The sequence below is a fragment of the Camelus dromedarius genome, chromosome 24 (genome assembly GCF_036321535.1).
Source record: "Camelus dromedarius isolate mCamDro1 chromosome 24, mCamDro1.pat, whole genome shotgun sequence".
In the NCBI taxonomy this organism is placed as follows: domain Eukaryota; kingdom Metazoa; phylum Chordata; class Mammalia; order Artiodactyla; family Camelidae; genus Camelus; species Camelus dromedarius.
The window spans coordinates 27,789,597-27,803,140 of NC_087459.1; the positions used below are offsets into that span (position 1 = coordinate 27,789,597).

Genomic DNA, 13,544 nt, shown 5'->3' on the forward strand with positions numbered 1-13,544 from the left:
CTGCTCTGCCTCAGCCTTCCCCCAACCCGGCTCCCATACTGGTCCTCGATCTTGGCCCCCCAGGCCTCCCCTAGAGTTCCAGCCCTCTGGGTTTAGAGGTCCCCCCCTCTAGTGCCGACCTTCTAGAACCTTCCCAGCCATCCTCTCACCATTGTTCTGTTTGAGTGTCTAGGTGTGTGTGCAGTGGGATTTTGGACAATAACTATCACTCTGGTGTTTCACTGAGGAAAAAGGAAACACTTAAGAAAGTATCTTTTGGGTGTTGAAAGGCTCCAGACCATTTCATCTGCACCCCCTCTTTCCCACGAGGCCAGATATATGGGGGTGCTCAAATCTGGCAGCAGACACTACCTTGATGTGAAGACCAGCTCTGCTGGTTGTCAAGTAGGTGACTTTGGATGCATTGCTTAAGCTCTGTGACTCAGTGTCCTCACCTTTAAAATGGGGGTAATGATAGCATCCATCTCATTGAGAGGATTCAATGAGGTGACACATGTCAAGGGCTTGGCACCTACTAGGTGATTTAGAAATGCTGTAGATGATTATGGCTGAGAAAACTGACTCTGAGAGGGAAATGGAAGGGTTCTCATTCTCACCTGTAGCCACTGCAGTCATCTAGTATCAATCGCAGATAAAACAGTGCCCTTCACTTCTTGATGGAGGGCTGGCTCTGGGCTTAATTGGAAGACACTGACTTCGATGTCCCCCTCTCCCAGACTCAAACCCTGTGTCCTTTAAATCAGCTCCCGAGTGGTAAGGAGTCCCAGCCTCGGGTATCAGAAACTGGACCTGTTGCAGGTGCTTCTCTACTAGCTTTTGGTAGGTTATTTCCCCTCTCTGGCCCTCCTTCCTTCCGTATAAAATGAAGTGTTTGAATTGAATGTTGGGGGAGAGTTCTTCCCCCAACTCCAGCAGTCTGATTCTTCCTCAAATCCCTGAAAAGTATGAGTGACATAAGATTATGTAAAGATGCTCAACTAGAGGCCAAGATTCAGAGGACTCTGAACCCCCTAGACCCATATGCAAAAGGTCTTTGTGTGTATACACATGTGTGAGCACATCTGAGCATTTTTCTGGGAAGAGCTTTTGTTAGCTTTGTAAAGGAGGTCTGTAATGCCAAGAGGTTAGTCACCAGCCTGGTTTAGGTCTCCTCAACTTTGACCTGGACTACAGCAACAGCGTCAGAACAGGTCTCCCTACTCCTTTCTCTATCCTCCACCCACCACACAGGGTATCCTTCTGAAGTGCAATGCTGACTCTCATCCCCCTGCTTAAATCCCTCCATTGACTCCAGGGGCCTAAATTCTTTGCAGGACACTTAGTGTCCATCGTAATCTCACCCAGCCATTTCCCTATACTTGTATCCTGTCACACCCTAACTCATTTTCTCTGTCCTCACCCCCTCTGCCTTGGCCACACAGAACATTTCCCCTGCTTCCTGAATGTGTCTGGCACTTTCACATCTCTCTTCCTTTGCAAAGGCTTCCCTCTATTCCATCTGGCAAACTCCTATCTGGGCCTCAAAATCTAATTCAGGTGTCATCTCCTTTGTGATGTCTCACTGACGCCCCGCCCCCAACTAGGCACCCCTTTCTATGCTCTCACTACTTTATCACATTTACCCCACTATATTGTAATCGTGTGTGTAAGTATCTGCCTCCTCAACTAGATACGAAGGTCTCTTGGGATACACACCCCTGAACAGGTGCATGTCGCGTTCGGCCCCGCCCCCTGCTGCCCCGCCGCAACTACATTTCCCAGAAGGCCTAGCGCCTTGGGCATGCGCACTGGAGCGCAAGGAAGCTGCGACGCTGAGTTTCACTCTGGCTGTCTCCTCAAGAGTCGGAGCCACAGTCGGAGCTGTGCCCAGGCCGAGCCGGAGGTGAAGCCTGAGCGCGGCAGTATCCTCCTCCTGCCCCCTCACCCCCCTCAGCCTCGGTGAGAGGGACAGGCAGGCCGCCTGCTCGCCACCAGGGCTGGGGTCCCGAGGGCGCGGCGGAGACCGAGCGGAGCTGGGACCGGAAGGGGGCGGGCGTGGGCGTGAGGGAGGGCCGGGCCGGAGAAGGGCCCCGGGGTGAGGTCCGGGGGGGATTGCGAGGACAGGCGTCCGGGTAGAGGTCCCGGAGGCGGGAGTTGGGGGAATTGGGAGGCGCTGGGAGCTTAGGACCGGACCGGCTGGGAGGGTGAACGCCCGAGTGGGACCCGAAGGGCGAGCAGGGGGAGGGGCGCAGACCCTAGGAGTTTGGGTCCGTCAGGAGAGTGTACCTTTTCCCACAGGATCTCGAGGAGGCGGTGGTGATACTGCCGTCAGGCTGCCTAGTTAGGGCGTGGGTTCTGCTGGGGTCTGCTTCCCGGTGGACGACTCACTGGAACCAGGGCTGTACTTTAGAAGAGTTTGCCCCCTAACTCTGCTTTCCTCGTCTCAAGTAGGGTCCAGGACGTGCCTATTTCCTGGGACCCTGGGTCGAGTTTGCCCCCTAACTCTGCTTTCCTCGTCTCAAGTAGGGTCCAGGACGTGCCTATTTCCTGGGACCCTGGGTCACTTTTGAGAGGAGTGCATAATGTAGGCTGTGAAGATTTAGAAAACTTTCTCTGACAGTACCCTTTCTTAGCCAGCTACTGTTCTCCACATTGGTTCCTCTTCCCTAAGTGTCAGTAGCAATGGAAATGGTGTGTGCACAGGCGCTTGGACCCTTAAACTCAGAATATTTCTGCATGCCATCCTAGCTCCTCTAGAGTTGTAGAAGGTGGACTTTCTGAAAGCCAAAATCAGGTTTTACTTAAACCATTAGGGTAACTATAAGCCTGTTGTTCATTAGCTCTGTGATCTTGCCAAACTTACCCTCTCTGATATGTTGATTTCCTGGATGCCTGTACTGCAGACTGGCTTATGAATTACTTTTAGGCCTTTCTGTGGAAGGGCTTAGGTTTTTTAGTTTCTTTCTTTTTTTTTTTTTTAAGCCATCCCTTGATTATTGAGTGGGCAGAGGGAGACTACTGTACCTTCTGCTCTGCCCAGACTGTTGGAAAATAATCTGGTGGTTTCCAGTCCCCAGCCACAGGACACAGATCCAACATCTGTGCATTCATTTTCACTAACTGCTGTTTCTCAATTTAAAACCTGATCATCTTCCTTGTTGGCAAAGGTGGCTTGGAATTTGTGTCGCTGAGTCAGCAAGCCTTTCAGATTCGCCCGGTTTTTGTTGTTTGCGTTTTCTATCAAGATGGGAACTAAAACAAGTCATTCCTCCTAAAGATCTGGTATCTCCGTCAAGAAGGCACAGTTTGTGCCAGCTCTCCAGAGATAAAAGGTGAGAGCCACGGGGACTTTGTGTTACTGCCTTCCCAATCAGGTTTTCAGTGGAGAAAGTGAGGACTGGGGAGGGTGGAATTTGAGGTCCCCAAGATGAAAGTGAGTCCTGGGAGTTGATTGTTGATTGCCAACTGTCTCAGATAAATTCAGGTGGCTTCTTGCCGACGGCTTCTGTTTAACCAGTCTTAGAGGATGCTTTCCGCTTTCAGACATGCTTTATGGGATGAAGGATACAAGTCACAATTTCTGCATTTGAACTGGAAATTTTTATTTCTTTGGTTACACGAACCTTTACTGGGTGCCTCCTTTATGTCAGGCCCCATGCTCAGTGCTGGGGGTACAGTGACGAGCAACAAAAGCTCTGTCTTATAGGAGCTCATTGTTTGATAGAAAAGATGGACAAACCATAGACAGTGACAAGGTGGTGTCAATGTGATACATGTTGAGGAGTGGATAATCATAGGGCAGTAACTCCCCCCATCTCTCACACACACACACACACACACACACACACACACACACGTCCAGGAGGGAAGGTCTGGAAGGCTTCCAGAAGATGATAGCTAAGGGGAGTTGTGAAGAGGAGCAGGACCCAGGAAGTAGGGGGCGAAGTCTGGCAGAGGAGTCAGCATATGCAAAATCATGAAGAGACCTGGCATGTCTGGGCCACTGTCAGTAGCTCAGTGTGGCTGGAGCAATAGCAGGTAGGTGTGGGGCAGAGAAGCCTGGAAAGGTAGGCAGAGGTCTGAGTCGGGGTCGGGGGGTGGTTTGTGGGCCAGGCCCAGGCTCCAGGGAACAGAAGGATTTTAGCAGAAGAATTCCATTAAGGGCATTTTAAGTGAGCATCCTGGCTAGAAATTGTGGAATGGATTAGATTGGCTTATTCTCTTTGAGACTGTTTCCTTATACCAGGGCAGCTTTTGGTAGGGGGTAGGTAGACCTGTGAGCTTGCCCTCAGGCTGCTCCTGGTCTTGTTGAAGAGCTAGATTGCCCCTCTAGAACTGTGGAGTACAGACAGAATGCTGTGGAAGTTGGTAAGAGGGGGCTTTCTTTCAAGTGGGCACATCAAGGCATCCTGGAGGTGCTGTTTAAATGGGGCCTTGAAAGTATGACTCCGTTAAGGATGGGTGGCCTAGTAGGTGGGATTCCAGGTAGACGCAGGCACGGAGTTGGGGAAACTGGTTGTATAGGGGGCAGCAGGTCATCACTTAAACTCCTTGGGAGGGGTTTTGGGGGGGGTGTAGATGAAAGAGGGTGTTGAAGAGAAATGCACTGGCAGGTGCTGCTGATAGGGAGGGACCATATTGTGATGGGCTTCCAGCATCAACTCAAGGAATGGGAACATTATTTCTAGAGCTCTAGGGGAGGTAGAAGAGAGGATCAGAGCTGTACTTCAGGAAGCTTGGTCTTTGTGGGGGGGGGGTAGTAATTAGGTTTATTTATTTAATTATTATTATTTTTAATGGAGGTACTGGGGATTGAACCCAGGACCTGATGCGTGCTAAGCATGTGCTTTATCACTTGAGCTATACATACCCTCGAGGAAGCTCAGTCTTGCACTTGTCTCTGAGATGGGCTGGAAGGAGAGACAAGAGTTGGAGTAGCTGGGAGAACATGCTTATCAAGGTGAGAGGCAGAAAGGTCCCAGCTATATGCGAGCAGTGGGGGCTGAGAAGGTGAGGGGGAAGGAGAGAGCAACCGGGCAGCTGCCAGGCTGTGGGGGAGAAGGCTGGGGAGGAGCAGGAATCCCAGGGTTTTCTCCTGGCTGCCTAGGGCAGGCAGAGTGGAGCCAGGGAATCCAGGAGGAAAGGGGAGTTAGCCAGGCAGGTGAGCGTGGCTTCCTAAGAGGCCATCAGTTAAGGGGCCATGGGCGAGGGAGAAACTCGTGCCTGCATAAGTTGTGTGCCAGGGCATGTGCTCACACTCAGCATACAGAGATGAATTAAACAGTCACTTCTGTGTGTTTTCATTTTTACCTCCAGTAAACAGAGAACTAGATTAATACACACTGATCACTGTTCACATGTGGCTTGCTTTTTTTTATTCCCTAAGTTATTTTTAACAAATGTAAGTGAGCTCTTGCATTCTATCCATCCACAACAAAAGCCAGGATCTTGAAACAAAATACACATCCAGTCACTTGATCTTTTTTCCCATTCCCATTCTGAGATAACCATTACCCTCTTGCTTTCATTTTTATATAGTTTTATGGTACCTGTGTATGTCTAAGGAACGTAAAAAAATATCGCAATGATTTGTCCGTGTTATTGCATGTCATCTGGTTCATTTGTCTTGACTCTTGAATAATATTCCATGGCGTGAACACATCAGTTTATGCATCTAATCTTCCGTTGATGGGCACCTGATCGTTTCCAGGTTTTTACTGTCTTGAGTGTGCTGGTCTGAACACTTCTATATGTGTTTCCTGGTACACATACGCAAAACTTGGGTACAAACTGAGGTGGTACAAACTGAGGTGTTTTGCTGGATCGTGGAGTAAATACATGTTCAACTTTCATAGCTATTGCTAGACCTTTTCTGAAGTGGTTGTAAGAGTTTACACTCCACGGGCAGCAAGAGTGCGGGCCTTCCAATTGTTCCACAATCTTGCCACCACGTGCTATAGGCAGACTTTTTAAATTTTTGCCAATGGAATGAGTAATAGGTATAAAATGGGATCTTTGGGGTCTTGATTTCTATGTCCCTGAGCCCTGATGTTGAACATCTTTTCATAAGCTTATTGGCATGTATGTTTGCTGTGAAATACTTGTACATGTCTTTTGCCAATTCTTCTGTGGATTTGTAGGAGTTCTTTATATATTCTTGCTTTTAATACTTCGTGCTTACTGTGAATATCTTTTTCAGCTTGTAACTTTCTCTCCTTTCTCGAAAGCATGTTTTGTTGAACAACCATTCTTAATTTTAATACAGTGAAATGTATTTTTTCATTTATAGTCAGCGTTCTGTATCTCGTTTGAGAAGTCTTTTCCTGACCATAATCCTTGCCTTTAAGGAGCCTGTACCCTAGTGGAGGGAACAAGTAGATGATCGCACTCAGATGTCACATGGATGTTGATGGTTAGAAATTGCCACGTCTCCCTGCCGAATATGAGTGGGTGTAGGAAAGATTTCACAGGGCAGGGAGTCTCAGGTTGGGAATTAAGAGATAAGTGAACTGGTGGGATGGATACTCTTGGAAGGGGGTGTGGGGCATGAAACAGCCTGGCCAGTTCTGGGCTCTCCCTGGAGTTGCTGATGGCAGGAGCACATGGCTTGAGGGGCTCAGGCAGAGCACCTGAAGAGAGATTTGGAGAATCTGCGTACATGGGATTACTGAAGCCATGGGAACAGAGAAGAGGGTCACTGGGGAGTATGGAAAAAGAGGAGAGGTAGGCCCGGGCCTGATTTCCTGAGGTAGAGAAAGGTGTGGCTCTGGGCAGCTCTTGGGGTTCCTTGGGGCTGGCCCTGACCACGTGCTGCCTGCTGTGCTGTTGGATGCAGTATTTCATCCTCAGGTGTGAGGCAGAGACTGACATGTCTGCAGAGGGCAGGGCATGTTGTAGGGGAGGCTAGCCAGAGGCGTAAGCACTCTCCCACTTTTTGATAGAGAATGGGTTTGGAGAAGTGTTTCTCAATCATGGGAGCACAGTGATAGATGTTGGGGAGGCAGTAAGTAGGACAGGGGTCGGCAAACCATGGCTTATGGGCCAAATCTAGCCCACAGCCTGCTTTTGTTAGTAAAGTTTTATTGGAACACAACCACACGAGTTAGTTTACACGTGGCCTCTCGCTGTTCTCACACTACAGTGGCAGAGTTGTGTAGTTGGAACAGACACCCTATGTCTGCAAAGCGTAAAATGTGTACCTTCTGGCCCTTTACAGGAAAGTTTGCTGGCCCTGCCCTGGGAGTCATGGTAACTGTGGTAACCTTGAGAGTCGTACCAATCACCACAGAGGTTCAGATAGTTGTTGCTGGCTGGGTAATGAATCTGGGTCAGGCTTGCAGATGTTGCCAGCTTTTCTGGTTTTCATGAGACGCTGGAAATCTGTATTTTTTTTAAATGGTGGATATTCTGGTTTTTAAACATTGGTTCAATGTTTAAAAACTAACAACTGTATAAGCCAAGCAGACACATCTGGCAGGCCGATTTGTCCACTTCGGTTTATCCCTCTGCAAACTGATTTGGATTTACTTATACCTGTGGATTCTCTGGCAGATTGCTTATCTTTTGCCTCACTTTTCTCATCTATAAAATAGAGATGATGATACCCTCCCCCCAGGATTGTAAGGATTAAATGAGAACACTTATAGGATACTGAGCACAGTGCCTGGTACCTAGTAAGCTTTTGGTTAGTTGTCAGTGGTGTTTCGCTGCGAATTCATCTGCCACTGCTTCCATCATCACTCTTCTATTCTGGCCCCAGGATTGGCTGGGAACCAGGGCTCTTCCCTCTGACGACCTGTGGGTGGTCAGGTTGCTCCTAGTGAAGAAGGAGCTGCAGGTTCTTGGTGCTGGAGGAAGAGGTTGCCTACAGGGGTATTGTAGGTTGCCTGGGGTGCCCCTGGACGCCATGTGGCTTCCTGAGCCCCATTTGGAACATCTACTCTGACCTGCCGCTGGAGGGCCCAAAGCAGGCAGCAGCCAGGTGAGGAGTTGTCACCTCCCTTACAGCAGCCCCACGTGCAAGGAACAAATCTTGCGATCATTCGTTAGTTCCTTCCATCTCTCAGAAACCTGGTAAGGTCCGGGTGACACTGGCCTGAGCCATCTCTTTTCCAGAGAAAAGCCCCATCTTGCAGTGTCCTCTGTTGTAATAGTTTGGGCACCTGGATGGTGTGTTTTATGCATTTGCTTGGAACTCAGGGATGGGGGAATGTGTCTCTTGGCAAGGAGGTGCCATGGTACTTTGACAAGGCCTGTTAGTAAAACCCCACTGGGACAGGAGCAGCCATCTAAATTAATGATGGTAAGTAACGATGGTGGTAGTTTGGTTTATATTTATGATCTTTTGAAAGTGGAGGGTATTTTTGTTTGTTTCTTATAACAGAAGTAATACTTTCCCACTTCAGAAAATGTGAAAAGTTCAGATATATAAGGAAGTTGAACAAAAGGTCCCCTGTAGTTTTCTCCGCTCAAAGGCAGCCATCGTTAGTATTTTGGTGTGCTTCTACTGAGTTTTCTCTATGCTTCTCTTTTACTGAGTTAAAATAGTGCTGTGGGGGATATCTTTATGTTGGAGTTTTTCTGTAATCCCCTTAGATAGATTTCTTAATTCTTAGATCAAAGCAAGTGAACATTTTTAAACCTCTTGCTACATATTACCAAACTGTTTTCTGGAAAGGATTTATCCTTCCCAGCAGTATGAAATCTCAGTGCACTCTTGCCAGCGCTGAGTAATGAAATTAAGTTACTTTTACTGCTTTGATAGGTTAAAAAAAAAAGTACTCCATTGTTTTTAATTTATATTAAAAACAACACGTCTAGTAAAGTAGGCTATTTCTTTGATGTGTTTGTGTGCAGGATTTGACTTTCCCAGGTCTGTGGGAAGGCTTCCTGACAGCGCCCGGGTGGCCTGCTGCCCCGTAGCAAGTATTTGAAGGTCATTCTCTAGTTACAGGTTATGCTCACTGGGTCAGATGGTGGGGTGTGGGGTCGCAGGCCTGTGCTTCTTGGAAAGCACCTGAGAGAGAGGCAGCTTAGAAAACAAGGCTTGAAGTCATCTGGTCTCACTGGTCTCCAATCTGTGCTCCTCAGAACACCTCTGTTCTGCACAACAGCTTCCTGGGCCTCTCGGAAAGTCAGGATGGAGGCCACCTGTGTGGTGATATGTGTACCCACGTTTCTGTGTTTCATGTATCGATGGGTGGTGTATGGCCACGTTTGGAAAAGGGTTCTGTTGCTTATAAAAGGCTGGAAAACCCATCCAAGCACACGAGCAGTAGAACGCTAGGAAGGGGGGGGTACTGTCCCAAGGTCACAGAGCATGTGGGAGACTCAGTGGAGCACGTGTGTATGAGCAAAGGGGAGGGGTGACAGGCTGTGTTCACCTCCACTCAGGACACAGGAGGGAGGACAGCCCCTGCGGTAGCGTGGGCCCAGGGTGAACTGCCAGGCTCAGGCTCAGGCTCGGCCGTGCAGCATCTTGGTGGGCTTTGGAGGGAGGAAATGGGTCCTCACGTGTTGGTGAACTGACAATTGCTCAGTCTGGATACCAGTTTAAAATCCATGCGTGGGGCCTTCTTCCCAGAGGCCGCAACTAGTGGCCCCATTTGTGTGGTTCCCCAACCCGGAGGCCCACAGTTCGGCAGGACGAGTTTCACTCGGGTTTCTGTGCCAGCTCGGATCTTGTTCTGAAGCTTTTCTCAATCCCTTGGGAATCAAAAGACTCCGGCACATGGCAGTGTTTTCCTTTGTGTGAAACGCCTCTCTGGTAGAGCAGCAGTGTGCCTCTGTGCCTTGGAGCTGCAGGGCTGTGCACAGGGCTTTGTGGCTAAATCTGATGACAGAATGCAAGGGAAAGCAGGATGGTTTTTCTAGTAGTCAAAGTTGTTGATCTATGTTGTTAAAATAACTTTGATCTGATCATGAAAAGCATTATGACCATTGTAAAACATTTGCTCGAACAGAAGGGGGTAAAGAACAAATATCATAGAATTCCATCACTCCTATTATCACATCAGAGTTGTTCCTTCCAGCCTTTTAAAAATTAATTTACATAAGATGGAAAGAACGTGGTCTTCATGGTATCCCCCAGGCCAGCCACCTGACCTTGGGTAAAGTCTTAATTTCTTTTCGTCTCAGTTCCCTCATCTGTAAAATGGGGATAATCTCTACCTTCAAGGGCAGTTGAGAGAACTGGGTGACAGGAGCACCAAGCAGAGTGCATGCCACATAGTAGGTGCTCAGTAAATAGCACATCCGCCCACTGAGAGCATAGTGTGTGCAGTTACATAGCCTGCATTTTTAATTTGTATTATCCTAAGTATGAAAGCCTTTAAAAAAAACACTTTTTTAAGAATCGTATTCCACTATTAGGATGTGCCATAATTTATTTAAGAATTTCTTTATTCTGTGAAGGGGGAGAGTATAGCTCAGTGGTATAGCGCATGCTTAACATTCACAAGGTCCTGGGTTCAATCCCCAGTACTTCCTCTAAAAATAAATAAATAAACCGAATTACCTCCTTCCCTCACCGCCCCCCCCCAAATAAATACATGTATAAGTTTAAAAAAAAACTTAAAAAAATTCCTTTATTCCATTATTGTCAGGTGTTTAGCTTGCCTCCAGATTGAGGCTTTTTTCCATGGCCAATTAGAATAATAATGATTTTCATAATTAGGAACACCCTAAATAGCCCCATCATTAGGAGCCGAAACAAATTAGGTTTTTGAACTGCAGCCTGGGGAAGGCGGAGGCTGTAGCAGAGATTGGGCGCTTTGGTGTGGCCACTGTGTGCCCGTAATTGCTGTGTTCGAGGGGAACAGCAGTGGGCATTCTGGGCGTTGCCTCAAACGTGCCTCGGGCCCCTGGAGAGGAAGGTCCTCCTCTCTTTTGTCCTGTGTGTTTCAGACCCCCTGGGATATTGGACATTTGAAGAGCTGCAGCCCCAGCTTTGGGTCAGCCGCAGCTCTGCCCTCAGGGAGTTCCTGTTCCAGGGGTGGGGGCACAGGTGGGAAACAGTGAAACCAATAAATGCAGTCATGTTTGGGTAAGTGGAATATGCAGTGAGGATGCGCAGGAGGGTGGAGTCATCACTTTCTGATGAGGGTGTGGGTCAGAGGATCAGGAGAAGAGGGTGCTGTAGCTGAGTCTGGAAAGATGGACATGTTTGCAGGGTGCTTAGGTAGAGAGAGGACGTGAGTTTGGACATCTGCACTAGCAGGATCAATGCTGGTAGGTGGGATAGAGCTCTGAATGTTCTGGCACTTTCTAGAATTTGATGTGGCTAGACAGAAGGTAGAGGCCTTGGTGTTAGTGGGGACAATGGCCATTCATGGAGGGGCCCTGTGCCATGTTTTTTTCATCTGTGGGTCTGTAGTACCTTGCCAGGGCCTGGACCCCAGGCTGTGCCTGTAGTCTGGAGGCTGAGTGCTTTCATGGGAAGCTTTAGCTGAAGTTCTTAACTGTATTTCTTAGGTTGTTTGGCATTGTTCTCCAGGTCGGTTCATCTGGGGATGTGTGGACATGCTGGAACATACCACGTGTACTGATACATGGGAGGCCCCTGCTGCCTGAGAGATGAGTGATGCCTGCCAGGAGGTGCCAGGGGAAAGTCCGGGCTCAGAAGTAATTGGCCCCAAAACCAGTCCTGTGATTTGTACCTGGCTGTGGTTACAGAGACCTCTAATTGCAGGCACTGAGCTAATGAGCCAGCCAGCCATCTTGAGGGCATCCCAGGTCTAATCCTCTAGGGCGGGATATGTGCTTTTGTTGAAACAATTGGCAGCTCAGGGGCAGCCCTGGCCCCGCAGGTGTGCTCGGAGTTATTGCAGGCCTGACTCATCACCTGTGTTCTCATGCTGTGTAGCTCAGTGCCGCCCTAGGCTGCCATTCCTCACCCAGACTTGAGGGGTAGGGAAACAGGGAAAGGCAAGATTTGCTGGTATCTGCTGTGTGCCTGCTGCTGTGCTGGGTGCTTTATGCACAGCTATCTGTCTTAATCTCTTAGAAAAGCACTTAGAATAGTTGTTGAAATGTCCATTTCCAAGTGAAATCAAGCTTGGCGGGCTTAGGTACCTTCTTCAGGATGGCGCAGTGAGTAGAGTAGAAGGAGTAAGTGGCGTGTGGACCCCAGAACCTGTGCCTGTCCCTTTACACGTGCCCCTCTGGCTCTCCCTCCCTTGTGGAGCGGGTGGTCTCTGGCCTCTCATGAAAACCCTGATGTAGTGCAATCTCAGGGACGGCAGCGAAAGCCCGAGGTCCCAGCCTCATGAGTGGCCATGTAAGCAAGTCACTGCAACACCAGGGCCTCAGTTTCCTCATCTGCAAAACGGGGACAAAATTCCATGTTTGTACTTAAGGGGGATTGTGTGGGAATCAGAGCAGATGATGTCACTGGGAACCCTGTTGGCGCCAGGGCCCTGTGTGGACGTGCTGTAACAGCTGAGGGTGCTCTCGGCTTGAGAGGCAGTCTCCTCCTTCCCGCCCCCTTCCCCTTCCCCCTCCCTAAGCTGCAGTGGGGTGGGGGCTGTAAGTGGAGCCCAAGGCAGAGCTCAGGCTGAGCTTTCCTCTCTAAGAAAATGGGCATTAGAGTGGTTAATCTGGGTTGTCTGTGTGCTGCCACTTAGCAGTATGCATGTGACCTTCAGTAAGACTTTGACTTCTTTGAGCCTTGGATTCCTGTACAGAAAGTGGGAGAAATACCACCTTGCCAGTCTGTTTGACTTAAAATTACACGAGTCTGTTTGGTGTTTGTCACTCAGTGTTGGTCCTTTGCCTCTCCGGTTCTAGGAGCTGGTGCTCCCAGGACCACCACAGTGTGGTGCATTCACAGACCACCTTTCTCCTTGGGACAGCTGCAGGCACACAGAATCATCGCCTGCTTCCATTCAGCCATGCTTTGAGCTAGTCCGTGTATAACACATGCTGCATTACCAGGCCTGTGCTGGGGCTGGCGATACGGCTGTGGACAAGGCCGCCTCGCTGGGTGTCTGCCATCTGAGGTGGACAGGAGGACCTGGACCATCATACTCATTTGAGTGTATGGCCGCCAGAGTTCTGGCCAGTACCATAGAGGAGAAGTTCATGTGACCGGTGGCCCAGGAAAGCCTCTGTGAATGATGCAGCTGGGCGGGAATGACTGGGAGAAGAACGTCTTAGGAGATGGGTGTAAACTCTCTGAACCTGATTGCTGATCAGCAAGGCCCAGGCACAGAAACTGGGATGCAGACTGGCCAGAGAGGGAGGGCTTCTGCATCCATGGGATTTTAACATTTATCTAGGGTGTCCTCTGTGGTTAATGGTGCCTCCTGGGGCAGCCTGGAGCCCCAGATGGAACTAGGACCTGGGTTTGTGTCCCAGCTCTGCTGTTGACCCCCTGGCTGTCCTTGAGCCTTGGTCCTTTCTGAGACACCATTTTTTTCCCCATCTTTGGCATAGCAGGTGTTAATATGTCTCACAAACAAACCTACTTTGGAAACGGTGGAGTCTTCACACAGGTGTCAGGGGTCATCATGGCCTCAGTCCATGAAGGATTTGGGGTGACTCATGAAAATACAGACAGTATGAAA

At 49.1% G+C, this 13,544-nt stretch overlaps 1 protein-coding gene across 7 annotated transcripts in view; it reads left to right on the forward strand.

Annotated features, from left to right (window-relative positions):
- Positions 1 to 1,793: 1,793 nt before the first annotated feature.
- Positions 1,794 to 13,544, forward strand: part of DTX2 (deltex E3 ubiquitin ligase 2) — a 33,444-nt gene continuing 21,693 nt past the window's right edge. For 4 of the 7 annotated variants that reach the window (XM_031432680.2, XM_064478626.1, XM_064478627.1 and 1 more), the window contains exon 1: positions 1,794 to 1,938. The gene's annotated coding sequence lies outside the window, so the exon portion shown is untranslated. Of the gene's footprint in view, positions 1,939 to 3,146; positions 3,312 to 13,544 lie in introns of all 7 variants that reach the window. The other 3 variants (XM_031432679.2, XM_064478625.1, XM_031432682.2) reach the window with 3 other exon arrangements.